Raw genomic sequence first — 12,862 nt, 5'->3', positions numbered from 1 at the left:
CCTTAAAATTAAACACTCAGGCACTAATGTAGCAGAGCCCCTCCCTAAGGAATGTGGTGAAAAACCTCAAGACAAGGGAAGGCAACCTGGCTATATGCCCGCACGTGACATCTCTCATGACTCTGTTACAAGACCGCCCATTCAGAGTGTACCTTACCATATATGGGAGGCAAAGGAGCAAAAATTGTACAAAAGGCCACACCCCGCTGCACTCGGGGCTCAGTTTTTGGGGTATGAACTCACTGAGCCCCTGCCGGCACGATGAATAAAGTTGCTTCCTGGAAAGAAAAGTCTCGGTGACCTGTCTCTTTGTGCGAGAACGCTGCTACGCTTAATTGTCACATTTTAAAGTTTTTAAAGGAAAAAGATGACTGACCTTACGAGTGAAGCACTGTCTGAACTAGGTGTCCTGAGTCACGGCATGAGGCAGATTGGACGGGACGAGATTAATGTATCTCTGGACCTCACGCACCACGGCGTCTGTGTAGAGCATCCGGGCACTGTCGCTCATGCAGGGGAAACCACTCTGTTGATTTCCTTGTGGACTCTACCTGCATGAGAAACAGTGTCACTTGTGAACCATCCAGAAATGCCAACCCAAACTGGGCTGTTGGGGACAGAAACTGGATCCTACAAACTCGCAAAGGAAAGCATCCCTTCAGTATGTTTTGCTGTGTCTGCAGCTGTGGTTTGACCGAAATGGCCTGTAGTGCAAGTGTGCTGTAAGTTCTCCACACAGCAGTTCCCTTAGCGTCTGGATCTTTCCCGTGTTGTTCACAAGAACTAAGAGGGCAAAGTTACAACCCTTCAGTCCCACACAGATCTTTGCACGATGATAATGCAGAGAAGTCTGACTCCAGAGACCATCTAAGATGTCTCCAGCAACCATTTTTCTGAACACTTACAAGAAATGGAGGGAAATGCTTGCAAAGTGCCCCTTTGTACCAGACAGCCAGCTAGAAACCTTCCTTACCCATGTCTAGGGTAGGTTTTGTTGTTGTTGTTGTTGTTGTTGTTGTTGTTGTTAATTTTTTAAAGGTTCATTTGTTTTTGAGAGAGAGGCAAAGAGAGAGGGAGACACAGAATCCGAAGCAGGCTCCAGGCTCCAAGCTGTCAGCACAGGGTCCAATGTGGGGCTCACATCCACAAACCACGAGATCATGACCTGAGCCAAAGTCGGAGGCCCAGCCGACTGAGCCATGCAGGTGTCTAAGGCAGGGCTTAATGTTCCTGTTTTTAAGAGGAAACAACTACAATTCAGAGACCTCGAGTATCCGGATGGAAGCTATCTGATTGTGGAGCCAGGATTGCAACCAAGACTGTTTTACTATAACCACACACCGCTTTTTGGAACAAAACTTCCTAAGTCAATAAAGTGTTGATTCCCTCAGTCTTTTCAAGTGATAACTATGTCAATTTCATGAACTAGCTCCACAGAACCACAGAAGTGCTACAGATAGGCCCTCAGCTTTTGCTTGGTGTTGCTTTGTACCAAGGGGGAAGGGAACCGAACTGAAAGCACACCTGCTTGTCCTGAGCCACACAGCCAGTGTGCAACACATGTATGCCGGCTCTGTCACAAGCCTCCCTCGTGTGTGAGATTCAGAAACCAATCCCTTCCTCTTTCACTGTTCAAAAACTTACTTGTGATATTTCATCTCCATTGTCATGAAACATCCCAGTTTATTTGTTGCCTGCTTGTGTAGGACAGTATGTGCAGGGGTCTCCAAAGACACGTCAAAGTTTGGGAACAATGATCCAAACTTATTTAAGTTATTCTTTGCTGTTAACATAGCAAGTCAGTTTCTAAAAATTTAACCTAAATCCACAATCAAGTGGATAGGACTAAATTATGGTATCCCTCAGTATAAAAAATTGCATGCTAATTTGAAATAATATTTTGTAGGAACACCTAATAATGTGTAAACGAGTCCATAATTTACTACTAGGTGGAAAAATAAAGTTCAATGCTGTGAAATTCCAATTGTGTGCAATATGTGCATACACACACAGAAAGAGGGGAGGCTGGAGACCATGCAAATGGAAGTATAAACTTATCTGAATGATAGGACTACTAGTGAATTTTTAAAATTTGTCTTCGTCATTTTCTATACTTTCCAATTTTCATAGGATAGGCCTGTGTTAGTTAACTTGGAAATCAGGGAAAGCCAGAACATGAAAAGAACTAGCTGTGCTGAAGCACCAGGAGGGCTGTCTTCTTCCCCCGTGTCCGCCCCCACCCAGGAGCGCCTCACTCACCTTCCACCTCTGGGTGCTTCAGCCAGATTGGCAGCGCCAGCCACAGTGTGCTGCTGACTGTCTCCGGGCCAGCACTGAACAGGTTAGAGCCAACAGCTGCTAGGTTCTCAACATTAAATTCAGAATATGGGTCGGTTTCCCTGTAGATAGTGGAGTAATCAGTTACATGATTTCATCATAAGTCCTCTATTAGACACACACAGATGTGGGTTAGAAAGGACAATAAGTCCTTAGGAGGTGGAATGTTTATGGCGTATATGAATGGTTATTTTATGCCTTTTTTTTTTTTTTTTTTTTTTTTTTTTTTTGCCTAAGTGATTTTCACTTGATGCCTTTTGTAATCGGCAAAGAGGTTAATAGTTGTAACATCTTGCATAGTGGAAAATATACTTTAAGATGTTGTGCTTTGGACGTAGTCTTGAAGAAAAGGTAAAAACAGGGCCCACTTGTGCATAAACACACGCACACACACACACACGTTAGCCACCAGGCCCTTATTCATTGTCCCATGGTGGGCTCTGTCCAGGGATTAGAGACAGGCGACCTGTGCTCCCAAAGTAGCAATGGTTCCAACCGTCACCCTGAATACCAGCCACTTTACCTGCAGTTCTGTGATGGTCCATGGGCTCCTGGGGGGCAGGAGGGATGGTCTCAGTCAGGTCACTTTGCCTAGCAAGTGCTGAGTAAACACTGAACCATCAGGCAGTTAATGAGGGAAAGGTACGCGCTCCACATGTGAGCCCAGTGGTGGGGAAACACACCATGGAGGCCTGGGGTCTTCCAGACAAGGGGCGTCAGACCTGGACCTGCATGCACGGAGCCCAGGCAACATCTATGCAATGAGGGCCACGCAGCCGCCCATGCAACACGGGGGGGTCTGCCACACGCACCTCCTCCAAAATGTTGAGGAAGCGGTCGACGTAGTCCCAGGGCCGCTCAGACTCCAGAGCCCCTTGATGCTGTACTACTCTCTCCAAAATGAAATTTCTTATATTCTGAGTGTTTTAAAAATATTCTGGTGTCTCCCAGGAAGATAGTGACTGAGCAATGGCCACAAATTGTAGGGAAAAGCCACACCCTTTCTTCCGCCTCCAGGACTCAAAAGCGAAGACAGGTTGTGAGGCGTTGAAGCATCTCTGTTAAGGGGGACCCTACCCTCTGCAGCCCCTTCCCATTTCTGGCTGCAGGACCCCGAGCGGGCTGCAGCCTCTGTCGGCACGTCAGAAGAGACGTGTTGGCAGAGGGCAGCCTGACTGCCTCTCCAACGGGCTTTCAGCTGTGTTACATAAGTGGCCCTATCACTTTTCCACAGCTGCCCTCCATCATCTCAGGTGCACCCTGGGCCGCTGCCTCCCTGTTGCCCACAGTGGAACTCTGCACGCGGGCTCACCCCTGACACCAGTGGCAGGTAATCCAACAAGCAGAGACAATTGGCTTTACCTGGGCCCAGAAAGAGCTTAATATGGAAACGTTTTCATTCAACAACCCAATCCGATTCAGGAACTCCTCGTCTTGATAGTTGACGTGCTCCTTAAAGAGGATGAAGCAGATTGTGTTGCAGGGAGAGCCAGCCAGGATGCAGGCAGGGTCCATGGGCTCAGCTGGTAGGAGGGACGATTACCAAACTCAAGGAAAACTTTCATGAGTGGTCTACACTTTCCAAAAAAAAACGAGGGAAGATGGTTCCAGCAGGGTGGTGCCGGGGCTCAGGGAAGCATAGGGAGGTAACCGTAACTTCCCACCAGATGCAAACCCACCCTCTGTCTGTGTGAGGACCCGCACCAGGTGCTGGGCTTCCTCCCGGACACTGCCCTCGATGCTCCTCCTCCCCGTCCCAAAGTTCCACAGGGTCATGAGAGGAAAACGACACATTTGCTTCCACCGCTTTGCTATGGCTGGACGCAAGTCCTGAGGGAGAAGCCAAGGACAGGAGTCTGGTCACCAGAGGGCAGTCAGAGGGGCCCTGGCACGTGATGGGCACTTGATAGTACGGGGACTTCCTTGAGAACTGCTTTCAGAGGATTAGAACGTCAGGAACTTTTCCCCTTCTACAGACAAGCAGCAGCATCTACCTGGGGCTAATGTTAGAAAGTCAATTTTCAAAAGTCCATTGACTATCAGTTCTTCCCTGGAGGGAGCTCATCTGAAGGACTTCACCTTCAGACACATCCCAGTTTGGCTCCTGCCCCAACCTGACAGGCCGCTTCTCTCCCTGTGTCCTACACAAGAGCCCCATCAGGAGACATCTCACCTCCGGCCACACAGATCAGACGTCAGTCCCACCAACTTCACCACAGGCTTGCCAAAAAACACCTGCATAAGAGCAGGTGAGCTCACGCCAGCTACCCATATCCATTAATGGGGAAACAAAGATATTTCTGATAACTTAAAGTGTTCAGATTAATGTCTCCAGACTGATTCGACAGGATCTTGGCACCACAAGCAAAATAATAAGCAGAGATAAAAGAAGCAATCGGGACAGAAGAGTTGGTAAGAGTTAAAAATTGATGTCGCGTCTTCTCACAGTGACGGGCTAGGTGATTCTGATCAACCTGTTCTGCTGAGATGCTGCATAAATGTACATATGGTTCATGAGAACCAGAGCCAAGAAGGGAACAAGGAACTTGGGCTTGCTTTCCCACAGAAGCACAGGTGAGACACAAAACCCCAGCAGAGCTACTAAACACTGGGAAGGTCCCAGAAGCAAGAGTCAAGCCTGCCAAGGAGGGCATCTGCAGTAAAGGACTGGGGTTGCAGCCGGCACTGAGGGTCTGCTGGAGACGGACCAGCCCAGCAGGGTCGGCAGCCCAGCTTCTGACCAGCTGCCAGTGAGGCCCTAGAACACTGGTGGTGCTCTTCCTCACCTGCCCCGAGGAAGCAGGAAATCCTCTCGGTGGGAAGGTGCTGTTGTTAAAACCTGAAACTACCGCCACAAGTTTTTGCATAAAGTGTCTGGAACCTAATACAAAATTAGTAACAACCTAGAGAGTGCAGGTCACAGAAATCAGCTGCCTGGGGCTCCATCCAGTGGCAACATCAGGGACATTACAACTGCTGAACAGGTCAGACTTAAAAACATTAAGAGTTTGTCAGAGATCTGAAAACTAATCAAAGAACCACATCAAGCTTTTCAAATTGAAAAACAGAATAACTGAAGTGAAACACTCAGTGTTTACACACAACCAAAGACAGGACTTGTGAGCTGACAGCCTAGAAGAAGTCTAGGCCGAACAGCAGAAGTTGAGGGATTCGAAATCCCGAAAGAATTTAAGGAAGTATTCGGATAACATGTATGATCTGAGGGTAGCAGGGAAATAATATCATGGAGGAAATGCTTGGCTGAATGATGGCACAACTTTCTCAAACCAACACTTACTCTTTAAAATGCAGAAATAGGATCAATACACACAAAACCAAATTTAGTCGCCTCTGAATAAAATTGATGATGATAAAAACAAATAACCCTACAAGCAGCCAGGGGTGGGGGTGGGGGCAAAATACACCTCACCCTCAAAAGGATGACACTATGAACTGTAATTTTGCAACAGATAGAATGCACGTCAGACACGAAGAATGACATCTTTAAAGGACAATCACCACTGACCGAGATTTCTGTATCATTTGAAACAATTTTCAAAAATGAAGAAGAATGTGGGGCGCCTGGAGGGTGCAGTCGGTTAGGTGTCTGACTTCAGGTCATGATCTCGCAGTTGGTGGGTTCGAGCCCCGCGTCGGGCTCTGTGCTGACAGCTCAGAGCCTGGAGCCTGCTTTGGATTCTGTGTCTCCCTCTCTCTCTGTCCCTCCCCCACTCTTGTTCTGTCTCTCTCTCTCTCTCTGTCAAAAAAATAAATAACCATTTTTAAAAAATGAAGAAGAATTTAAGGCATGTTGAGGCCACTGTAATCTGAAAGAATTTGTCAAGAGAAGACTGCATTAAATAAATATTAAAGGACGTATTTTGGGCAGAAGTAATATGATTCCAATAGTCACAGGGCCCCTAATCTTCATTGTTTGGATACAGACATAGGGATAATATGACTTATCACAGCTTGTGTATTTTCTGCCTTAGTAGATAGTGCTTAATCAACACAGGAGATGCGCTCAGGTGTGTCCCTGGTAGCATCATCGGTCATGACCCCAAACTGAAAACAGCCCAGATGTCCACCATCAGCAGAAAAGGTAAATGATACCCAAACAGTGGAGTGCTACACAGGAACAGAAGTGGACGAGAGCTTCAAGCACAACGTGGATGCAGCCAGAAGCACACTTTTGAAGGGCACAGACCATGTCCTTCAGAGAACCTGCTGTATGATGCCACGTCTCCATAGTTCAAAACCAGGAAAATAACATGCTGCCATTAGATATCAGAACATGTGGTACCTCTGGGGAAAGACAGAGAGAAATGATCGCGGAGAGGGCAAGAGAGGGCTTACGCGGTGCTGAGGTTCTTGATCTGAGTGGTGGTTGCTCATGTGCGTTTGCTGTGTAGTCCCCCCCTGAACTGTACGTTTGTGACTTCATACTAACGCCACAAAAGGTCATATCAACTGTTGTGCAAAGTGGTTCAAGGGTTCCCTGAGCAATCGAGACGGGGCTTAAGACTGAGCCGGTGACCTGAGAGAGGTCAAGGAAATTTCTCCTATTATGGAAACAAAGAGACAGCAGTGGGATAGAATGGACACCAAGGCCCCCGGCCTAGGACACAAAATGCAGCAGCTGGATGTCCAGTTCAAGTCTTCTACTCACAAGCCACCAGATGGCCATGAGGGCAAAGGGAGGACACTCCTTGGGGTATGGGGACTCAGAAAATACCCACACTCCCCCTTGCTCACTCCAAGGTGGTGCTCCCATGAAACACAAAAGGAGTGCGCTCCCCCCTCCTCTTGTGCACTGTAGGGCTTCTCGAGACATGAACACTTTGGCCCAAGAAAACCCAGCAGTACCTACCATCCATCAGCACAGCAACTCTGCAAGAAAGTAGACATTTTAGCCCTTCTAAAAATGAAGACCTGTCGCTCGGAGAGTCTGAGTAACTTGCACAAATCACCCATGTGACACTCTCCCACCCTACAACCCCCTCCTCCTCAAAAAGCCACCTATTCTGGAACAAGACATGGAGGAGAACAGAGGGAGAGAAAAAGCAAGCAGGTGTGGGTGCCGTGGGGGAGTGGGGGCAAGGCTATGATGGAGTAAGTGAGGTGCCTGACACACCCCCAGCTCTCCAGCCCCAGGAAGGCCTGTGAACCACAGAAATGGGCACATGTGAGGCCCGAAGGGAAGCAGGCTGGCCAGTGTTCTGGAGGGAGACATACCACAGCCTCTGAGGGCAGCATCCAGGATGGGGAACCTCCCTCTGCCTCCGAAGCTGACTGTCTGACTGCACAGAGCATCCTTCAGGGCCTGGTGTCCATGTAGCACAACAATGGGATGCAGCGAGTACATGGGGCCATATTGCTCAACCAGGTGGGGAGAGTGGCACAGGGCACCTGAGCCCCTGTCCTGGGTCCCAGAGGCACAGGAACAGTAGAGGTGAAGACAGTCCCTCTCAGCAGCCCCAACGCCTGGCCAGCTCCCTCCCCTTCAATGTGTCCCAGCCAAGACTCGGGGCTACAGATTGGGGGCCACACCCGCCTGGGATGGGGGACAGGACACACCAGTGAGGAGGGGCAGCAAGCTGGGAGGTGATCTGGTCCTTGAGAGAAGGTCGCTGGGGAGGGTCTCCTTGGGAAGGCAGCATTTGAACACCAAGAAAGGAGGGGATGCAGGCAAGGGGGATATCTGTGGGAGCAGTCCCCGCAGAGGGACCCTCAAAGCCCTGAGACCTGAGAGTGCCCAGGTTGGGAAGGGGTGAGGAGGCCAGTGGCCACAATGGGCAGCGAAGGGCAGGAGGGCATGAGAAGCAGGGTGGAGGGTGAGAGGGCAGGTCCCGTGAGGTCTCCTCTGTATGTCAGACAGGGGCGCTGGCTGCTGAGGGAGTGGGCCCCCCAGGGTCTCCCTGTGTGGAGCATGGACAGAGTGGAAGGAGGGGCATCTGTGGGCAGGAAGCTGGTGGATTCATCAAGATACCGAGAGAAGGCTGGATTCCCAGTGTCTTCTCAAGGTAGAGTGAGGGGTTTGCTGGTGGCTGGGACATGGTGGGAGAGGGTGGTTGGGATGATTCTTGGCCTCTGGTTGGAGCAGCTATGGGAACACATCTAGCCCTTCTTGACACAGGGAAGCTGGGAGAGGTGGTGGGAGCAGAGGCACAGCTTTGCGCCCATCAGTGCAAAGTGCCCATGAGCTTGCAAGTGCTGTGGAGTCCTGGGCTGCTGGCCTGGGAGCTGCAGAACATTCTCTCTGATGGCCGTGTTTCTCAGAGAAATAGGAGTGAGCACGTCATGGGAGTCAGAGAGGATATTGTTGGAGATTTGAAAAAATAGGAGCAGGCAGGAAAGAGTCCTCTAGGAGATTGGAAGAAGGGCAGGAGGGGACATCCTGGGGCTGCAGATGGCACGAAGGGGCCCAAGAGGTCAGGGACCAGGGAGTAGGGCCACCTGTGTCCTCAAAGCATGGCCCTGCAGAGGTACAGACTCTGGACAGGGAGTGAGGGGAGCAGACCTGATGCCAGGGAAAGAAGCACATGACTGGAATCCCAGCCACGCTGGGACAAGAAGGTGCCCAGGTGGGTGGCAGAGAGTGGAGACACTCCGTTGGGCACCACTAAATGCCCACAGTCAGTCTCTTCATGACCAGAGCCAGGGGACTCCATGAGGGCCCTGCATAAACTTCTAGACCACAAGGCAGCCTAGGACACATCCACCCCCCCCCTCACTCAGGTCAAAATCCACCCCTGTCTGAGGACCCTGATCACCCTTCCCGAGTAGATGCCCTTGATCTTCGTGTCTGAGTCTACAGGCACTGGACTGACAAAGGACAGGGATATAGCAGGTCTCAGTGGAGCTGACCTTGAGATCTCACAGGTGCAGCCAGAAAGCTGGATAGGTGGTGGGCACTTTGAGTCATGACAATGTGGTGCACCTTTGGCAATGACCACAGCGTGCCACGGACATACTCCTCACTCCACAGATGCCCCATATTTTAAGGTCACATGTCAGAATCAAAGCTGGCAGGGCCCTCTCATGTGAGAGACCATTAAAGAGGGCTTAGAGAGCCAGGTGAATGACTTAAGACACCACCACTAGTTAAGAGTGGAGCCAGTTTGGAGGGGTCACCCCTCGTGGTCTTTTCAAGAGGATCAAATAAACAAAAAGTAGGATATTCTAGCACAACTGAAAGAGACAAAAACGTCCCCAACACTAGCTGAGAAATCTCAGCCCAGTACCTGTAGCAACCCAGAGTACAGCTGGCCATACCTCAGGGGTCTTACCCTGGATAGAGAGGTGGCATGTCCCACAGTTTCACCTGCAGGATATTCCCAATGATGGGAAGGAGATGAGCAAAAGCCTGTGAGTGCCTCATCTTCTCCACACAGAGTGGAACATCAGGAAAGCCGCACAAGCCACCAGGAGGGTGGGCAGACCCAACAGAGCCATGTCACTCCCCTGTGTGGGCTGTGGAGCTGGCACTCAGAACACCAGCCACTGTTGGCATCTGCTGTTGAAGACGGTTGGTTGTGATTGCAGATCAAGTGTACAGGAGACCCACATGCTCCCGCACCACATTTAGAAATGTAATGGGTTTGGCATCCTTAAAGCCACTTTACTCAGACTCTACACCCTCCCCAACAGGGTTCATCATTGTCCCTTTTTTGTCCCCCCCCCCCCACACACACACACCTAATCCACAAGGGAAAATCTGGGTGTCTCTTGGTGGCCACAGACTGAGTCCTGCTCTAGCTCACACAGCCCTGGCAGGTGGAAGAGGGTCTTTAACTGGATCCCCTGACTCTCTCTTCTTCCCAACCACATCCCACTCTATCTCCTCCATCTTGGGCATCGGTGGTTCCTCCACCTGCAGCACCTTCTTCTCCCTTCCCACTGGGCCCCTGCACCAGCCTGTTCAATCCATTTAAGACACAGCAGTCAGAATCTCTTTTAAAGGCACAGATCAGGCCAGGTCATTCCCCTGCTGAAAAACCCTGCTGGAGATCTGAAGACACAGGAGCAGGCAGGGAAGAGCCCCCTCGGAGATTGGAAGAGGGCAGAGGGTAAAATCCAAAACCCTTAGAAAGATTTCCAAGACCCTCCTAGCCTGCCCTACGGGGCCTCCCAGCACTCAGCTACAAGGACAGCACGCGTGATGTAGCCTCAAGGGCATCTCCCCCTGCCCTTCCCCCTGCTTGCAATGCTCTTCCCACCTCTTCTGTACACTCACCTGCACCATCAGCTCCCAGCCTCTCCTGCACTCTCACCACACTGACCTTTCCTTCTGTCATGTCGCAAGTGGAGATTGTACATTAACTTTGACGGGTCACTGTGTTTGGGACAGAGACCGTGGAGTTCAGGACAATGGGCTGGTGTTCACTTCACTTTGGCCCCCAGGATGGGGTCCAGCTTCTCCGTGCCTCCCGCTGGACAGACGCAGCGCACTTTACAACCCCCTGCATCCTCTGTCTCAGGACCTCTCACCCTTCCCTAACCTCTTCCTGCTTCCATCCCATGGCAGGCTGCTTCCTCATTTTAATTGGCATCTATTTGGTTATCAACAAGATTGCACGAGATTAGTGTTTTTAGGTTAATGGTCCATTTGTAATGTTTGAACTGTCATTTGCCCATTTTGCTAATGGCGTATTTACCTTATTGACTTTTCAAGATCTTCATGATGTAGTCAATTTTCAAAAAAGGCAACAACATCTTCATCTACCCAAACAATAAACACGTTTACTTACTGGGCATATCCCCCAAGTATATATCAGTTTGTCAGATTTGATGTCAGGATAGTTAAGACAACGTTTTACATGAAAAATAATTGCCATTTACTCACTTATGGCATTATAAATTAAAGTTTGTTTTTTTAAGCTAAATCCTCATTTTAAGTGTGGGAACGATGCAAAGGTATGTGAGGAAAGTTACTACCTCTCCTCCGAACTCACCCTTGCAAATTCCCCGGGGTCAGCAGCCAGACACACATTGCGCCTGTTGGCTGCACATACAGAAACACAGAAGTGGGCAGGGGGTGGGGGGGATCCAGTGCCACTGGACTATACAAAACAGGGCCCTGCTATACCACTAGCCTGCTTGATTTTTATTCCCTCACCAATATTTCTTGGGCATCCTCCTAGAAATCAGTAGACGTAGATTCTGGTCATTCCTTTCTTTTTTTTTTTTTTTTTAATGTTTTATTTATTTTTGAGACAGAGAGACACAGAGCATGAATGGGGGAGGGTCAGAGAGAGAGGGAGACACAGAATCCGAAGCAGGCTCCAGGCTCTGAGCTGTCAGCACAGACCCCGACGCAGGGCTCGAACTCACGGACCATGAGATCATGACCTGAGCCGAAGTCGGACGCTTAACCGACTGAGCCACCCAGGTGCCCCATTCCATTCTTTTTAAGAGAGAGAGAGAAAGAGAGAGAGACAGAGAGAGAGAATGCATGAGCGGGGGAAAGGGGAAGAGGGAGAGAGAGAAAGAATCCTAAGCAGGCTCCATGCTCAGTGTGGGGCCAGATGTGGGGCTTGATCCCATGACTCTGGGATCGTGACCTGAGCCCAAATCAAGAGTCAGACGCTGAACCAACTGAGCCACCTAGGCACCCCAATTCTGGTCATACCTTTTAAATGCTGCATAATATTCCAAGATGTGATACATGGTAATATAAAGGAAATTCTCAACTTTAATGTTTGTGGGCCCTGCTCCTGGGCTCCCAGGAGAGCTATACTTGAACATTGACCAGGGTCAAAATGACTCTGCAAAAACTCCACGCGTGGGTCTATTTCTGCCCCAGCACGCTTTGTATATCTGCTTTGTTTAAAATATAACCAAGAAGGAACATCCCACACACAAAGATAAGCAAAAGGAAGAAACCTCCCTTGTTCCCACAAAATTAAAGCCCTACAGCCCAGCACACATTAGAGGCTGAAGATGAGCTCTGCAGCTTTCTGAAATGTCCTTTGTCTGATGGCTTGTGACATTTTCTGTAAACAATGCATCCAACCCTGGACAACCCTGGACCGGATGTCCTTCCCCCGCACCCTCCTCCTCTCTGTGAAGAGCACGTTCCCAGGCAGCCATCCTCACTTGGGCTCAAGGAATAAAGCTCTTTCTTCTTTTTAAATTTTTTTTTTCAACGTTTATTTATTTTTGGGACAGAGAGAGACAGAGCATGAACGGGGGAGGGGCAGAGAGAGAGGGAGACACAGAATCGGAAACAGGCTCCAGGCTCTGAGCCATCAGCCCAGAGCCTGACGCGGGGCTCGAACTCACGGACCGCGAGATCGTGACCTGGCTGAAGTCGGACGCTTAACCGACAGCGCCACCCAGGCGCCCCTCTTTCTTCTTTTTAAAGATTCCAAAAGGTTTGCTCATTTTTGCATCACGCATCAACTTACACCACACTTGCTAAGTCATTCCCCAGAAGGTGCCTTTGTGTTGATTCCAGGTGTTTTTGTTTGCTTTTTACCCACAGTAAAGGATGCTGCCTTGAGGGTTATTTCACATATATTTT

At 49.7% G+C, this 12,862-nt stretch overlaps 1 protein-coding gene across 9 annotated transcripts in view; it reads right to left on the bottom strand.

Annotated features, from left to right (window-relative positions):
* The window catches only part of LOC112854707 (zinc finger protein 39-like), a 49,093-nt gene that overhangs the window by 28,731 nt on the left and 7,500 nt on the right, over window positions 1–12,862 (bottom strand). For 2 of the 9 annotated variants that reach the window (XM_086681287.1, XM_086681286.1), the window contains exons 1-3: window positions 4,511–11,548; window positions 2,260–4,167; window positions 377–551 (exon numbers count right to left, since the gene is read on the bottom strand). The gene's annotated coding sequence lies outside the window, so the exon portion shown is untranslated. Of the gene's footprint in view, window positions 1–376; window positions 552–973; window positions 1,231–2,259; window positions 4,168–4,510; window positions 11,549–12,862 lie in introns of those variants that run through there. The other 7 variants (XM_086681284.1, XM_086681283.1, XM_086681282.1 and 4 more) reach the window with 7 other exon arrangements.

This window comes from Puma concolor, chromosome D2, assembly GCF_028749965.1.
Source record: "Puma concolor isolate L17-30 chromosome D2, mPumCon1.1.hap2, whole genome shotgun sequence".
Classification (NCBI taxonomy): Eukaryota; Metazoa; Chordata; class Mammalia; order Carnivora; family Felidae; genus Puma; species Puma concolor.
The sequence above is the reverse complement of the archived record's forward strand: the minus strand, read 5'-3'. Positions and strand labels throughout refer to the sequence as shown.